Genomic DNA, 19,011 nt, shown 5'->3' with positions numbered 1-19,011 from the left:
TTTGCCACCTGTAGACCCCGTTCCCCTAACTGGGCCGCCATGTCTGGCCTCAGTGAGAGGATGTGTCTACTTCTGTGAAGAGGCTCACTCACATTGATGACATTTGTCGGGTTTCTCTCCTGTATGTCTTCTTTTAAGCTTCTGGAGGTTAGAGTTTAGAAAAAAGGCTTCAGCACATTCACGACATTTGTAGGGTCTCTCTCCAGTATGAATTCTTTTATGTATTTAAAGACTACTGTTTTGGTAAAAGGCTTTCTCACACTGATTACATGCGTAGGGTTTCTCCCCCATGTGAGTATTTTTATGTGTCCTGAGACTATCTGTTGGGAGCTGACTTTAGCAGAAAGCGGCTAGATCAACTTTGCAGCCATCTTGAGCCGTATACCCTGACGAAAGATTTGGTTTTCAATAGCCTACAACAGCTGAAGCACACTCTGATATCCCACATATTTTGTGTTGCTGTTTACTGCCCCCAGCTGCAAGGTGCACGTGGTATCCATGCCTGCAAGGTATTGCAGTTCACGTGCTGTCCATGTGCTATCTACGCCATACATGCCTGTAAGGCACACGTGCTATCCACGCCTGCAAGGCATTGCGGTGCACGTGCTGTCCACGCTATAGACGCCTGTAAGGCTTACGTCATATCAACACCTGCAAGGCACGTGGTATCCACGCGCCTACAAGGCACGTGGCAAAAGCCTATAAATAGCTCAGAATTCCCTTCAATAAAAGAGACTTGATCAGAATCTCTGTCTTGTCTCCATTCTTCGTGTCTCTTCCCCTTTATCCCCACTCTCTCTCTCGCTAGACCCTGACCCTCGGACCGGAACGGGCAGTACGGGCTGCAACAGTTTGGCGTCCAGTAAGCGCAACAGTTTGGTGCCCAAGCGTGGGGGGTTCGCGACAACTATCTTGTTTGGAAAAGGCTTTTTCACATTGATTACATTTGTAGGTTTTGTCTCCAGTATGAATCCTTTCATTCATGTGAAGATCCGAGGGATGTAAGAAGGCTTCATCACATTCATTATATTTGAAGGGTTTCTCTCCACTATGAATACTTTCATGACGTTTAAGATGACTGTGTTTTGCAAATCCTTTACCATGTTGATTACATTCATAGGGTTTCTGTCCAATTTCTGTGCTTTTACTTATCTGGCTACTCGTGTAAGGTGCAAAGACTTTGACAGACTGAATAACTTCATAAGGTGTCTTTTCTATATGAAAACTTTCATGTCTTTGAGCATGACTGGGAGCATGTAAAGAGAAGGCTTTACCACATTGTGTACATTCAGAGGGTTTCTCTGTACTCTGACTTCTTTCATGCCTGAGAAGAAAATTGGCACACGTGAAAGCTTTACCGCAGTGATAAATACTTTTGTCTGTAAGAATTCATGGTACTATTTGTCTAAATATAAAGAGGAATCAGACCTTAAGATTTTATCACTTTGTTTACATTCATGCCGTTCCCTTCATTATGGGTTGGTTTTCATTTTGAAAGATACCTGAGATTCTATGAGCATTCATTATATGGCTCAGCCTTATATATTCTTTTTGAATCAAAGGTTTTTCTCACACTTGATAAAAAGTGGAAGAATTCAGAACTTTAACACACTAACTATATTTGAACTGTTTCTATACTGTGCATCATATTATATTTGCAAAATGAATCAGGAGAAATAGTAGCATTTCTATATTCCTAATACTCAAGAGAATTTTCTACAGAATGAGGTTGCCGTATTGCCAATGAAATTGGAAAAGCAATTAATTGTAAACTTGTATCATGTTCAAAAAGCCTACACTAACTACCATCCACTATAGATAGATCATTTACTTTTTATCAGAGAGATACATATAAATATATATATATATATAGACTTTATTTCCTTAAATATCCCTTTTATATACAGTTTGTATCTGATACATTATATACTTAAGAAAGGAAGACTAACAAAAAAAAGTTTGAACACTGCATTCAAAAGGTTTGATTTTTTTGTTCCTCACAGACATGTGGTATAGGGATCACGGTTACTGCACAACATCCTTGATACATCCAAGAAGCTGCCATCTCTAGAAACTTATTCTGTCTCTATTAATAAGTGAGTAACATTAGCTTTACTATAGACTAGTTCCTTCTTAGGAATAGGATCCAGCCTTTCTCGAGAAATTTCAATTCCAGATACAAAGAACAGATAAGGTCTACAAGATCAATAGTGCTTACTTACCACATTTCAAAGAAATTTTATCAACATTAACAATTACTGACTATAAAAATCAGTAACCAAGCTGGGTCTATTGGCTTAGGCCTTTAACAGTACAGTCAGAATACAGAGGCAGGAAGTATCACACTGAGTCGGACACCAGTGTGATGTATACAATGGGTTCTAGGACAGACAAAGGTGTATAGTAATACCCTGTATCTCCTGGCAGAATTAACTAACCAAACTGGAAACATAGAAAGAACACACAGGGTTTTCCTTAAGTTCTACCTTTTTGTAAAGATGTTATTTATTAATTTATATATATATATATATATATATATATATATATATATATGATGAGTATACTGTAGCTTTCTTCACACATACCAGAAGAGGGTATCAGATCCCATTACAGACGGTTGTGAGCCACCATGTAGTTGCTGGGAATTGAACTCAGGACCTTTGGAAGAGCAGTCACTGCTATTACCTGCTGAACTATCTCTCCAGCACTTTACTTAAATCCTTAAGAGAGTGATACAAACAATCCAGTTGTATATTCATCTTCCAAAAACTTGAGGTACACTGACTGGTTCAAACTATAACATTAATAAGACGTGACCAAAGGGAATATCTGTTTAAACAGTTACAATTGGACATAAAAAGTCTTGCCACTGTTAACGTTGACGAGATTGTAAACAACACAGGGCAGGAGATAGACCTCAGCAGCAAAGTGCAGGGCATGGCTCTGATGCTGTATTGGGAAACGGCCTGTAAACTCTGAAGGTCCCTGTCTCTAATTGTTTCTTGATTGATCAATACAGCTGCGAGCAGCCAATGGATGACTGGAAGAGGTGGGACTTCCAGATTCCCTAACATGGGACAAACTAAAGAGGGATCTAATCAAACAATATTGTCTACTGAGAACAGGGTGATCTCGTCAACATTGTTGACCCTGCCTACAATGGTTTTTGACTGATATCATCAGCCCCCTGTGGTAGGAACTGTTGGAATCTCAGGATGAGAGACATCCTCTCTCCAAAGAACATAGGCCCAGACCATTACCAGCTCTCCCAAGCACATGCCTGCTTTCAAAGAGATCGGTTTTTTATTTTTGATAAATACCTCAAGGCCTTGGGGAAAGGGCCCAGGTCCTAGACCTCAGGCCGTAACAGGCTCGGCCAAGCATGTGGCTGAGTTTGAGATGGAGCTATGTCATTCTCTGTCCTTGAAGGCCTCAGGGAAAGCCTTGCTTTGGCAGGGCAGTCCTTACTACAATAGTGTTTCTCCTTTTCAAATGGTTTCACTGGCTGTGTTGCCCATGTGGCAGAACTTTGTTTTTCTGAAGAAGAAAAATGAGCCTGTATGACACAGCAGGCCTTGGTGTTGCTTGTGACCCGGCAAGGTTGTCTCTACAGTTATGTTTTGGACCTACATGTCCTGACGATCCCAGTGAACAAACAGTGTATCCTAGCATCCTGATCTCCTGGAAGCTCCCTTACCATGCTACTACCTGTGGGTGTTTTAGAGACAGTCCCTCCCTCAGCTGAAATCTACTCGCTGTGACTCACTATCTCCCAAACCTTGAAAAATACTTTACATCATAGATTGTACCCTTTTCATCACAGCTTAAATTTGGAGTGATACCCAGTGCGTGAGATGACATTTACAACCACCATAAAACTAAGTCTAAATAGATCTTAAATGGCCAGGGCACAATGTCTATCTAGAAGATACCAGACAAACGAGGCCTTTAAAATATGTAATAAAATATAAGTATAAAATATAAAATAAATAAAGTGTAAATATAAAATATAAGTTAAATAAGATGTAAATGTAAAACATAAAATAAAATGTAAATATAAAATGTAATCTAAGTGTAAATAATAAGCGTGAAATCCGACCTTCATGATGTTTCTACACGCGAGCCCTTGCTCCAAGCGGTTTGTGCAGATGCAGCTCATGATGTAATGAAGTTATTCAGATGCCACCGCTGAGTACATCTAGTGGGTAAGACCACATGGAACCTCACAGGTGCCTGCTAGTTCCCAACTCCCCCAGGGGAGGGCGAACCACCCGGACTCCAGCTTCTCAGACCACCTCTCCTTCAGGTTAGGGGCAGTTTTCACATGCTCACCATATTGCGATGTAGTAGCTCAGCCCGTCGGACTCCACTAAGGCATCCAGCAGCAGAGGTGAAACCACATCACAGATACCACTGAAGGCTGCAGCTCAGCAATGCAGCTCAACCTGAAGCACAGGAAAAAGGAAGAAGTACCCTCCTCTTCCGAGCACATCACCTCCTTGGAGGTCCTGATTGGCCAGTGAATCTTGACTGACATGATTATTTCCTTAGGGTTAGACGGTGCTGAACCTGAAGCACGACCAAAGCACCTAGAAGAACCCTCCTCTTTTTCTGATTGGAAATTGTTCTTGGAGGCCCTGATTGGCCTGGGAATCTTGAGTGACATGTGCACCCAGCTCCCTCAGGATTAGAGTGTCCTGAAGGCACAAGTAAAGGACTTTGTGGTCCAGGTTCTAATGCAGAACCTGACCCTTTTCAGATCTGCAAGATTTGTGTTTCAGTATCACTTGTGCCTGTCCTGCAATAACCTTTCTGCCTTTCAGCTCTCTGCAGAAATTTCTCACTACTCCTTCTCCTGGTCCTCCTGCTGTTGCTCATTTTCCTCTTCTTCCTCCTCTTACTCCCCCCTCCTTCTCCTCTTTTTCCTCCTCTTCTTCATCCTCCTCCTCTTCCTCCTCCTGCTCCTCCTTTTCTTGCTTCAATCAAGGCAGATTCCTTGCACAGTCCATTATTCACCTTGGAGCAGAGTAAACCATACGTCTCACAAGCATAAGGTCTCCCAGGATATTATTAACAATTAAAGAGAAATTTTAGGACACAGGAGAGGATATCTGTTTTTCTGATTTTTTTTACACTGATGTCAGGAAAACCAGAATTAATATTCACCTACTAGGTATTGTAAGGATCTGAAAATCACTGAAGGAGGATCCTAGATTCAGATAGTGTGCAAAAACGAAAAGCCCTTATTCTGCAGAAACAGCTAGCACATGGGTCTCAACCATTCTTTGAAATGGCGATCTCAGAGAGGAGCACGCAGACCTCATCGGGAACAGGTGGAACTCTCTAGAAGAATTAGGTAATCTAAAACTTCATTGGTGGGTGCCAGGGGATCACAGGTTGTCAGGGGTCTGAATTCCTAAGTCATGAATGTTTAACTATATGATGAAATAGGGCTGCCCAACCTGGATGGCTGATTCTGAGATATTTCCCCATTTTTCTAGTTGCCCCTAAGCTATTCACTGGGGGGGTGGGGGGTATTAATGATCTTTTTCAGGATTTTATGGTCTGTTGCTAGAGCTGGTGTCTTATGACTTGGTTCCTGGGGCTCATGGTTTACTCCTTAAAATAGTGCCTTATGGCCCAACAGGCTTGGAACTCCAAATGGAGACATATGAAATTTATCTTGATCTTTTCATATGATTCTTCAGACAACCCTGGGAGAAAAGCTGGAAATGGATGGACACTCCACATACTATTGCTTGTTGTCTACCTCACAGCTCCCTCCTGCTACCTCAATGGAGAATCCTGGAACAATCCCACAAGGGACCTCCTACTCTTGCTATTGATAGTTAGCTCTTCCCAGACTCCATCACTATCTAGGGTCACCCAGCTGGGCCTCAGGACAGCAGCAGCTTCCCTACTGCATGAGAAGAGATCAAGTGACTCAGACAGCACAGGCCTACCCAGCTCTGCACTTCCACAATAGGGGCAGACAGGTTCCTAGTCTGGGAATTTTGTAGTTATGAAGAAATTTTTTCAGTCTCCCAGAGCTCGTCTGCTTCATCAATCGAGGAACAGGGTACATCGTGTGTACATTCTATTCTACACTTTCAGTCCATTTCAGCCATCCATGTGGCTCATCACAGCTGGGACAACCTGCAGCTAAACATAGCTCACATTCAAACAGTAACCAGTGTTCAAGTAAAAACAGCTCTTCAATGAAAAACATTGAGATGTCTATGGAGGGATTTGGAGGCAGAAGACAGAGGGTGGAAATGTGATAAACATAATGGAAAATATTGTTTTAAAAGTAGAAATGGGCTTGATGATTCTCTGCTCCACATAGGAAGGATCTGTGTTATTGCACAACACGTATTATTTAAGCCTATACTCTCAGGAGAATCATCTTAAAATCTCAAAGACCAAAACAAAATGAAACAAAACAAAAAATGTCCTGTTAAGCAGCAGGTCTAGTAAAACTACAGTAATTTGGTGAGTTCATTTTTTAAAAGATTTCTTTATTTTATGTGGATACACTGTAGCTGTCTTCAGACACACCAGAAGAGGGCATCAGATCCCATTACAGATGGTTGTGAGCCACCATGTGGTTGCTGAGATTTGAACTCAGGGCCTCTGGAAGAGCAGACAGAGCTCTTTACTGCTGAGTCATATCTCCATTAAAAGTGAATTAAAAGTTCACTTTTTAATCCAGATTACTGATTTTCTGTTGTGAGACCCAAAGATGGGCTTCTCAAGCCACGTATCAATCATCTAACATTGAGTACCTCACTGTTCATTGCTAATATTAAGTACTGTCAAAGCAGGGAATTTATAAACTTCTTTGGCTCTGTCCTTTTCTTCACTGTAACTACACACAGTTCCAAGTTGGTCACAGAATTCAACTCTTTTACAAGTACAGCTTCATTTGAGAGTCCAGACAAAAAGCAGAAGTTACAGAAGTTACAGGACACACACTCACTGGTCTATTTTTCCATTCAATGAAGTGTCAAAGTCAAGCCTGCCAAGTTGAAGACTTCCCCGCATGTACCAGCACAGACAGGATTGGACATTTAAGTTAATTCTAAATTACTGAGTATGATCCAGCCTGTGGTACAAGAGCTATTGCTCTAAAAAGAAATAATCAGCAGCACTTTTGAAAAATGAAAAGAAAATTTGAATGACTGGGAAGTATTGGAGAATGAAAATAATGATGAGACAATAGCACAGAGGCATTTAAAGGATATCAAATTTAAAAACTGAAATCAGTTATTGACTATTTCAAATGATAATCATTATTGAATCGTCCCCACATATCTGCACCAATTTTCAAAAACATCAGGCAGAGAGTATGCTGTTAAGAAGATATGGTTTTACCTCACCCCTATGAGCAATGTTAGCTGCTGAGATATATAACGTATCACATGCCTCTAACATCAATGTCCTCTTTCTTAAATTTGCAAGTGCATTGGAAACGTGTGCAATATTGCCAACTAGTTGGAAATTTAATTTTCATTGGATCCAAGCTAATCATCCCAATCTGTATGACTACCAGTCTAAGCTGCTTTCATTCACATGACATGAATTAATGCATGCTGGGAAATAACAGAATCACTCACCATGGCACCACCTGGCACTTCATCGTAATGGTGATGGGAACCGTTGTTTGCTTGTCCCATTTCCTTCCGTGAATTACACAAGAATCTGGTCCCCTACTCTGGTCTGAAGGTAGAAGCCATGCTCCACGTGCAAATCCTTTCCCTCTTACTGCAACGGAAAGTTGACTACATGGCTACAACAAGTAATTTTAAAACTGAGTGGTGGTGCAGGCAGCTACTTTAAGAATTTAGCTAGGTTAATCAAGAAGACAATATGTTATAACCCTCAGGAGTAACCAGTGGAATCAAGGACAGCTGAGTGTAAGTGGGAGAGCTTTTATCAATAACATCTTTCAAGGCTGGATGTACAGCCGCTCTAGCATTAATATGTGTTTGATAAGGAAATCACTGCACAAAACTAATTATTTTAAAATATATCTTTATTTTAAAATATACCATTAAGTATATTAATGATATATTTTCAAATATATTTAAATTAAATGATATATTTTAAAATATATCATTATTTTAAAATATATCTTTCAAAAGAGTATGGATTCAGCCCAAAGAAAAACCAACCAAATATGAAGCCCGGGAAGGAAGATCAAAACGTGGATGCTTCAGTGCTTTGTAGAAGGGTGAACAAAATACTCACAGGAGGACATATGGAATCAAGTGTGGAGCAGAGACTGAGGAGAGGCCATCCAGAGACTGCCCCACCTGGGGATCCATCCATATACAGCCACCAGACCTGGATGCTATTGTGGATGCTCAGAAGTGCTTGGTCTTGGAAGCCTGATGTCTCTGTCTCCTGAGAGGCTTGGCCAGAGCCAGAACAGTACAGAGGCAGATGCTCGCAGACAACCATTGGACTGAGCATGGGGTCCTGGATGGAACAGCTGGAGAAGAGACTGAAGGAGATGAGGAGTTTTGTAACCCCTTGAGGGAGCAACAGTGTCAACTGGCCAGACTCCCCGGATCTCCCAGGGACTGAACCTCCAACCAAAGCAAACACATGGAGGGACCCGTGGCTGCAGCTGCATATGTGACAGAGGATGGCCTTGTCGGACATCAGTGGGAGGACAGGCCCTTGGGCCAGAGGGTCTTTGATGCCCCAGTGTAGAGGAAGGACAGGGAGGGAAGACAGGAGTGGGTGGGTGTGTGGGGGAGCTCCCTCATACAGGTAGGGAGAGGGGGAACTCCAAAGAGGAGACCTGAAAAGGCTGAAACATTTGAACTGTAAATAAAGAGATTTATAGCACAAATTTACATGTTAATCACGAAATCTGATCTCAAATATAGAGTTAAAAGACTTATCGATGCACAATTCTCACATGTGCAACAGACACAGAGCACATGGAGAAGATATACACACTGCTCTTACATGAGCAGCTCTGCTGAGCTCCTCTAACCTCAAAATAAAGCAGCTTTTCCTCCTGAGCAAGCTGGGTCAGAGGAAGGCAATAGATGCTTCAATGCAGGAAAGAAAGGATGACACTTCACTTAGCCCTGACTGCTCCGCTTCTCAGGACAGTGACCTCACTGTGGAGAATTCCAGTTTTCTGAGCTATTCTTCTGAAATGTTATTTTATATGTATTACTATTTTGCCTGCATGTGTCTGTGCACAGTACATGCTGTGACCACAAGGGGGCAGCAGATACTTCACAATTACAGTTAGCAACCAAGTAGTTTTGGGAATGGGACTCCTCGTCTACTACTATAGAAATGTCCAGTTTATCTCTAACTGCTAGGTCGTATTTATAGCCACATTATATATAAAATATATTTTTGTACATGTTAAGTAAATTATATTGCATAACTTTCACCCTTTTTAAATTTCCTTTTTCCATTCCCAGATTCTTTCATATTTCTTCCTTGTTAATTTTGAAAACTATGCACAAATATATGAATAAAACCTACTGTGTGAATTTCTGTTGACTGTGTCCATGATTTCAGGGATGAGTTCTTTGCACTGGATATGCCATTAGGTAGCTCAAAACAGCCTGAGGATAACTGATTCACTTGTGGAAGAATCAGACCCTGAAGTGACCGAGGCTATCTTGGCAAAAAAGCATGAAGAATACAAAACATAGTGAACTATATACCTCAGCTAACACTAACTGCTTCCACGGCTCTGAATTTCTGGAGCTGCAGAAAAGACTATGGATATTGGCCAGAGACAATCACGGTCTGCATTGCTAACGTCTAACAGACATGATAAAGAAAAGGCAATATTGATCTTAGTTTGATAGACGGGGCGGTTTCAGGCAGCATGGCTGCATTCCATGGGAGACGTCTGTTACTAGACTCAGGACCTCAATCTGTTCAGTTCCTACATTAACCAGATAGAGTCAGCCACTCTTCCTCAATAAGCCAATTAAAAGAACTGATTTGTTTAGCTGTGACACGCTAGTAATAACCATCCCAATGATTTATTTTTCCATCTAGGAAATCAGCCCCTTATTAACACTGCCCTACTCAAGACCCCAGGTCGTGGGCAGAATGAGAAGGATTTGAGGGCAAAATATCACACAAAAAACCTGTAGCTTAATTTTTGATGAAGTCTGTTTTCCTCTGAAATCCAATGACATTGATTTCCTTTGTATGTATTACTCTTAACATGCCAATCTTCAGGGTTCTACGAGGACAGCTAGTTAAGATAAATATAGACTTCAATGCTTTATGCCATCTAAACATCCTATATTTTCAATATAAATGCAAATGACAACATTCCCAGTTTCTGTCCAGAAGCAAATTCATATTTTACTTAGCATTTTAATTTTGTAACTTGCATATTAGAACTGTTACGATTAAATCCTAAGACCAAGTGTCAAATAACAAACAACTTGATCTGGCTGGTTCTTACAAACCTCACTGTATTGATCTACCTGCCTGTCTCTAAACCAGTTCCAGGAAGTTTTTATCACTATTGCTCTGTACTACAGCTTGAGGTCAGGGATATTGATTCTCCCAGAAGTTCTTTTATTGTGGAGCATAGTTTTCTGCTATCCTGTGGTTTTTTTTTTTTTATTTTAAGTAAATTTGCATATTGCTCTTTCTAACTCTATGACGAATTGAGTGGGAATTCTGATGGGGACTGCATTGAATCTGGAGATTGCTTTTGGCAAGATGGTCATTTTTACTAAATAAAGTGTGCCAATCCATGATCATGGGAGATTTTTCCATCTTCTGAGATCTTTGATTTCTGTCTTCAGAGACTTGAAGTCCTTGTGATGTTTAGGTATGGACCTTGAGTTCCTGATCTTTTCAAGACTTTTACCAAGAATGGAAGCTGAATTTTGTCAAATGCTTTCTCAGTATCTAATGAGATGATCATGTGGTTTTTTTTTTTTTTTTTGACTTTGTTTATATAATGTATCAATGGAATGGAACTGAAGACCCAAAAATACAGCCACACGTCTATGGTCACTTGATCTTTGACAAAGAAGCCAAAAATACCCAGTGGAAAAAAAGACAGCATTTTCAACAAATAGTGCTGGTTCAACTGGCAGTCATCATGTAGAAGAATGCACATAGATCCAGTCTTTTCTCTTTGTGCAAAGATCAAGAACAAGTGGGTGAAAGACTTCCACTTAAAACCAGGTATGTTGAAACTAAGAGAAGTGAAAGGGGGGAGAGTTTCGAACACATGGGCACAGGGCAAAATTTCCTGAACAGAACACTAATGGCTTATGCTCTAAGACCAACAATAGACAAATGGGACCTCATAAAATTGCAAAACTTCTGTAAGGCAAAGGACACTGTCAATAGGACAAAACCGCAACTAACAGATTGGGAAAAGATCTTTACCAAACCTACATCTGATAAAGGGCCCATACTCAATATATACAAAGAACTCAAGATAAACTCCAGAGAACAAAATAACCCTATTAAAATGGTGTACAGAGCTTTAGGATGGTGATGGTTGGAGGACAAGATATAGCTACAAGTGACTCCTGGTTTAGACAGGAGCACCAGGATTCACCACTGGAGGATTTAGATTTAATGCAGATTACAAGATTGGGATTCTAGTTGTTGCCACCAATGACTGAATTACGACTGATTCTGAACTAAGTTTGTGTGGTCGTTTCCTTCACAGGCGGCTCAACTGGGTTCCAGAGAAAAAAGACTCTTCAGTGAGACACTGGTCATGGCCCTGTGTTATGAATACTTCTGGAGAAGAGTAACCTAAACCTCGTTTTGTAATCTATAATAATGGCCACCCTGACAAGAAATGCCCACCAGAGAAATAGTGGCATGAATGTTGTGAAAATAACCAACCACTTTTTAATAGGATCTAAAGCCTGCTCCATAGATAAAACCCATACCTGCCACTGTTGACTGACATGGCTGAGAATCTACGGTTGGGTACGTCATTGGCCTGAGGGGGAACTCAACATTATTATTGTGCCAAATAGCAAATATGAAATAAAATAAAAATACAAAATAAAATAAAATATAAAATATAAATGTAAAATATAAAACATAATGATACCTGAAGGCCTGCTGCTATGCTCAGAGATCACAATATCACTTGGCCCTGATCAGAGAAGCTTTCTTTTGAAGCAGATGGCAATTAATATTGAGACCCTCAACTGGTGAACAGAATAGATGAGAAACTGAAGTGCTCAGTCCCCAGTGGGATATCCACACCCCTCCGTGAAAGTCTTGGCGTCTTTACAGAAGAGGGCTCAGAAAGTCTGAAGAGCCAGAGGTGATGGATAACTGCGAGGGAACCCTTTTCGAGACTCAACAGGACAGACACATATGAACTGCTTATAGAGGTCGTGACAATATGCATAAGCCTGTTCAAGCTCAAGTCAGAAAGCATCCCAGCATGGACACTGGAGGTGGGCATGGATGTCACTATGAGCTGAGCAATTACTGACATTTGACATCTGCTCGGAGAGTCCATTTTCTTTAATGGTGTGACTCCTGGTAGGTCAACCATACTCTATACTCTGCTTCTATGGCTAGATAGATAACACAGACTGGACTCATGAGAGAGAGAGAGAGAGAGAGAGAGAGAGAGAGAGAGAGAGAGAGAGAGAGAGACAGACAGAGAAGGAGGACGAGGGGCAGAGGGAGAAGCATAGAGTTGAGGTGAAACATTGGATCTGTGAGGAGTTGGGGTACAGGGGAAGCATGATCAAAATAAACTATGATATTATCAAAGAATAAATGAAAGAATCAAATTTTTCCATAAAAATGGGGGACAGAGATAAACAAACCATTCTCACCTGAGGAATATCACATGTCCAAGGATCCCCTATTAAAGAAATGTTCAACATCTTTAGTCCTCAGAGAAATGCAAATCAAAACAACCCTGAGATCCCACCACAGGCCAGTCAAAATGGCTAAGATCAAAAACTCAGATGACACCAGATGCTGGGAAGGATGTGGAGAAAGAGGAACACTCCTCCATGGTTGGTGAGATTGCAAGCCGGTACAACCACTTTGGAAATCGGTCTGTTGATGCGTCAGAAAGTTGGACATAATACTACCTGAGGACCAAGCTTGTTGGGCCTAACACAAGGTCTAATCTCCATTCCACCTCCACCCTTCAGTCATGTCCACAGGTGGAGGGCACGAACAGCCCCTAGAGAGATTTACATACTAATGAGGTACCTGAAGGCCAGAGGTGGAGCCATTAAACATCCCTCCCCAGCCCCTCCCCCCTTCTCCCCTCCCCTTTTAACTCAGGTCGATCCTGGGTTTGAGGGGTATGCATCCAGATCCGCCCACGATCCACCATGTGAATAAACCAGTTTTGGAAACCCAAGGGCTTCCTCGTGTGTTGGGGCTGCGCCGCTATGAGGAACCGTGAGGAGCCAGGGAGAGACTTTTAGTTAATGAACAGCCGGGCCCAACTTCCAGCTGGAGAAACCCAGAGCGTTCCCAGCCGACTACCCACAGCATGGCGGGAGGAACCGCGGGATCCCCAAGCCTTTTTTTCCCCAACACAAGCTATACCACTCCTGGGCATATAGCAAAAGATGCTCCAACAAATAACAAGGACACAAGTTCCACACGTTCATAGCAGCCTTACGTATACTAGTCAGAAGCAACAAAGAACCCAGATGTCCTTCAACAGAGAAATAGACACAGGAGATGTGGTGCATTTACACAACGCAGGACTACTCAGCTACTTAAAAACAACGAGTTCATAAAATTCTTAGCAAATGGGTGGAACTAGACGATATCATCCTGAGTGAGGTAACCTCGTCATGAAAGGACACACGTGGGATGAACTCCCTGATAAGTGGATATTAGCCCAAAAGCTCGAATATAATTCACAGTCAACATGAAGCTAAAAAAGAAGGAAGACCTAAATGTGGATGCTTCAGTCCTTCTTAGAAGGGAGAACGAAACACTTGCAGGAGGGAGAGGGTGGGAAGAACGTGAGAGGAAGAGAGGAGGAAGAAGGAGAAAAGGGGAAGAGGGCAGAACCAGGTATTAGAGGAGAGAGGGGTGATTTGCAGATGGTCAGGAATTTGAACAGAGGTGGTAGCAATGGGCAACAGGGTACTGGGGTTAGCTACCAGCAAGTCCCAGATGCCAAGAAAGCAAAAGGCTCCCAGGACCCAACAGGGATGAGATTAGCTGAAATGCCTAACGATGAAGGGGAGATCCTATAGACACCATATCCAGAGGTTAGGCCAGGCCCCCAGTTGGGGATAGGCCAACCAATCATTTCCAAATTCTTAATCCAGAATGGTTCCTGTCTAAAGTAAGACACGGTCCAAGTGTGAAGCGGAGACGGCTCCACCTGGGGATCCATCCCACACACAGACACCAAACACAGACGCTATTGTGGATGCCAAGAAGTGCTTGCTGACAGGAGCCTGTTATAGCTGCTGTCTCCTGAGAGGCTCTGCCAGAGCCTGAAAAATACAGAGGCAGATGCTCACAGCCCACTACTGGAGAGAGCACAAGGACCCCAATATCGGAGTCAGAGAAAGGACTGAAGGAGCTAATGGGGTTTGCAACCCCATAGGAAGAGCAACAATATCAACCAACGAGACCCCCTCCCCCAGAGCCCCAGGGACTAAAGTACCGACCAAAGAGTACACCTAGAGGGAACCACGGCTCCAGCCCCATACTTAGCAGAGGATGGAATTGTCTGGCATCAATAGGAGGGGAAGCCCTTGGTCCTCTGAAGGCTCCATTCCCCAGTATAGGGTAATGCCAGAGTCGTGAGGTGGCAGTGGGTGAGTCAAAAAGAGAGCAGTGTCATAGAGGCAGGGGGAGGGAGGATTAGAGAGGGTTTTTCTGAAGGGGAAACTCAGAAAAGGATATAACTTTTGAAACATATAAAATATCCATGATAAAAGAATGTCATTCCATTATTTGGAATAGAAATTCAAGTTCAAATATGAAGTGAACAACCACAGGCAAACATTGTTTTCCACGTTTGCTCCCTTGCTCGCTCACTGTCTCATGCTCAGCCAGCTGGCTCATCCAGCCCAGGACCACTCCCTTAGGGATTCTTCCACACTCAGTGGAAGAGCCTTCCCTACCCAATTGTCAACCCCCACAATCTCTTGTAAAGTTAGCAATCAGCCATCCTGACTGGGGCACCCCCTCAATTATAGTTCTCTCAGATGGTTGTACATTCTGAAGGAATGACAATTTAAGTAAATTAGGAACGAGAGACAATCGTATATTAGAAATAGCTGAGTGGAGTTAACAGGCAACAGTCCAGATTACCTTACATGGACAGTTGGTTTTCAATATGTCAGAAGTCCACAGAATTGACGTTACAAACATTTCAGTATTAATGTTCATTTTGATTAGAGACCTGTCTGCTCCTGACAGCTTCATATATTGAATTCTAAGAAGAAATTGAGCATCCTTGGAGTTACTCCAGTTGTGCAGTGACAGCCACCAGGCAAGAATTGCCTCTTTCCATCTACAGACAAATTACTGTCGAGAAAAGGACACACTTGCAGAATAGTCAACTGACAAAAAAGACCAAATCTAAGAATAACTGGAATAGAGAAAAACAAAGATTGACAGCTCAAAGGATCTGAAAACTTCTTCAACAAAGTCACAGAAGAAAACTCCCCTAACCTAAAGAAAAAAGATGGCTGTAAAGGCACAAGAAGCCTATAGAACACCAAATAAATAGGACCAGAAAAGAAAATCCTCTAGTCACATAATCATCAAAATACTAACAAAATAGAACAAAAAAAGAATATTAAAACCTGCAAGAGAAAAGGGCCAATTAACATACAAAGGTAGACCTATCAGAATTACACCAGACGTTTCAACAGAGACTATGAAAGCCAGAAGAGCCTGGTCCGAGGTCATGTAGACTCTAAGAGAACACAAACCCCAGCCGAGGCTACCACACCCAGCAAAACTCTCAATCGACATAGATGGAGAAACCAAAATATTCTAGGACAAAACCAAATTCAAACAGTATCTACCTACCAATCCAGCCCTACAGGGAATCCTAGAAGAAAAATTCCAACACAAGGAAGGTACCCACACCAAACACAACACTAGATACTAAGTATCTCACAACAAAGCCAAAAGGAGAGAAATCCAAGCACATGAAGCCACCCACAAAAAACAAATATAACAGTAACCAAGAGTCATCTGTCTTTAATATATCTCAATATAAGTGGACTCAACTCAAGCTACCAGACTAGATTCTCAAACAAGATCCAGCATTTTGCTGCGTACAAGAAGCACACGTCTATAACATAGACAGGCACTACCTCAGAGTAGAAGGGTGGAAAAGGGTCTTCCAAGCAAATGGTCCCATGAAACAAGCTGGAGTTACCACCCTATTATTCTATAAAATACTTTCAACTAAAAGTTATCAGGCACCATGAGGAAGGACACTTCATACTCATCAAAGGGGAAATTTACCACGAGAAAGTCTTAATTCTGAACATCTATGCACCAAATGCAAGGCCACCCACAGTCATTAAAGAAACTTTACTAAAGCTCAAAAGACATATTGAAACCCACACAATAATAGTGGGAGATGTCAACACCCCACTCTCACCACCGGACAAGTCATCGAAACAGAAACTACACAGAGACACAGTGAAAGTAATAGAGGTTATGATCCAAGTGGATTTCACAGATATCTACAGAACATTTCACCCTAAAACAGAAGAATATTCCTTCTTCTCAGAACATCATGGTACCTCCTTCACAGTCAATCACATAACTGGTCACAAAACAGGCCTCAACAGATATAAGAAGATTGAGATAACCCCATGCATCCTATCAGTTCACCGCGGCCTAATGCTGGTCTTCAAGAACAGCAAAACAACAGAGAGCCCACATACACACGGAAACGCAACCACCCTCTACTCAATGATAACTTGGTCATGGAAGAGATCATGAAATTAAAAATTAAAAAATTCCTGAGATTTAATGTAAATGATGACATATCACACCCCAAATTATAGGGCACAATGAAAGCAGTGCTGAAAAGGACAATTCATACTGCTGAGTGCCCTGGTAAAGAAACTGGAAATATCTTACACTAGCAATTTAACAGCACACCTGAGAGCTCCATGACAAAGAGAAGCAAACTCACACAAGTGTACATGGCAGGAAATAGTGAAACTCAGGGATGAAATCAACCAAATAGAAACAAAAGGAACAATACAAAGAATCAATAAAACCAAAAGCTGGTTCTTTGAGAGACTTAAGATAAATAAACCCCTAGCCAAACTAACTAAAGGGCCCAAAGGCAGTATCCAAATTAACAAAAATCAGAAAGGAAAAGGGAGACATAACAACAGAAACGGAGAAAATCAAAAAAAATCATCAGATCCTACTACAAAACCTATACTCAACAAAACTGGAAAATCGAGATGGAATGGATGGTTGTTCTAGACAGATACCACATACCAAAGTTAAATCAAAGAAGGGGTAAACTATCTAAACAGGCTCATATCCCACAGGGAAAGTCATTAAAAACCCCCCAACCAAAAAAGCGCAGTGCCAGATTGACTTAGTGTAGAATTCTACCAGACCACCAAAGGAGACCTGATACCAATATTCCTCAAACTCTTCCATAAAATAGAAACAGAAGGAACACTATATAATCTGATAACTAAACCACACAAGGACCCAACCAAAAATACAGAACTTCAGACCAATCTCGCTTATCAATATCAATGCAAAAATATTCAATAAAATCTTGCAAACCGAATCCAAGAACACATCCAACCCATCATTCACCATGATAAAGTAGGCTTCATCCCAGGGATGCAAGGTTGGTTCAATATATGGAAAACCATTAACGTAACCTATTATACAAACAAAGTCAAAGAAAAAAAAAACACATGATCGTCTCCTTAGATGCAAAAAAAAAATAGAGCATTTGACAAAATACAGCACCCCTTCATGTTAAAAGTAATGGAGAGATCAGGAATTCAAGGCACATACTTAACCATAATGAAAGCAATTTACTGCAAACCAACAGCCAACATCAAATTAAATGGAGATACTTGAAGGAATCCCACTGAAATAGTGGATGAGACAAGGAAGTCAATTCTCCACATATCTATTCAATACAGTACTCAAAGTGCTAGCTAGAACAATAAGCCATCAAAGAGAGATCAGAGGTATACAAATTGGCAAAGAAGAAATAAAGATATCACTATTTGCAGATAATATGATAGCACACATAAGTGACCCCAAAATTCCACCAGAACTTCTCCAGCTAATAACAACTTCAGCAAAGTGGCGAGATATAAAATTAACTCAAATGAATCAGTAGCCTTCATTTATATAAGTAACAAACAGTCTGAGAAAGAAATTAGAGAGAAAAATTCCCTTCGCAATATCCACAAATAATATAAAATATCTTGAGGTCACTCTCACCAAAAAAAGTGAAAGATCTGTATGTCAATAACTTCAAGTCTCTCAAGAAAGAAATCAAAGATCTCAGGAAGTAGAGAGACGTCCCGTGCTCATGGGTTGGCAGAATTAACATGGTAAATACGACCATCCTACCAAAGGCGATGTACGGATTCACGCAATCTCCATCAAAATTCCAACACAGGTCTCCAAAGAGATGGGAAAAGCATTTCTCAGATTCATCTGGAAAGGGAAAAAAAACCAGAATAATGAAAACAATTCTTAACAATAAAACAACGGCAGGGGGGAATCACCATCCCTGACCTCAAGCTGTACTAAAGACCAATAGTGATAAAAAAAACAGCATGGTATTGGTACAGAGACAGGTTGATCAATGGAATAGAACTGAAGACCCAGAAATAAAACCACACACTTGCCCACCCTTGATCTTTGACAAAGAAGCCAAAAATATAAAATGGAAAAAAAGAAAGCACCTTCAAGAAATGGTGTTGGTCTAACTGGCTGTCTGTATGTAGAAAAATGAAAATACATCCATGTTTGTCGCCTTGCGCAAAGCTCAAT

At 41.3% G+C, this 19,011-nt stretch overlaps 1 pseudogene; it reads right to left on the bottom strand.

Annotated features, from left to right (window-relative positions):
• LOC143441095 (uncharacterized) lies at positions 1-18,672 on the bottom strand (annotated as a pseudogene).
• Positions 18,673-19,011: the final 339 nt, after the last annotated feature.

The sequence above is a fragment of the Arvicanthis niloticus genome, unplaced genomic scaffold (genome assembly GCF_011762505.2).
Source record: "Arvicanthis niloticus isolate mArvNil1 unplaced genomic scaffold, mArvNil1.pat.X pat_scaffold_1159_arrow_ctg1, whole genome shotgun sequence".
Taxonomy (NCBI): domain Eukaryota; kingdom Metazoa; phylum Chordata; class Mammalia; order Rodentia; family Muridae; genus Arvicanthis; species Arvicanthis niloticus.
Note: the sequence above shows the minus strand (reverse complement) of the source record. Positions and strands in the feature narration are given on the sequence as shown.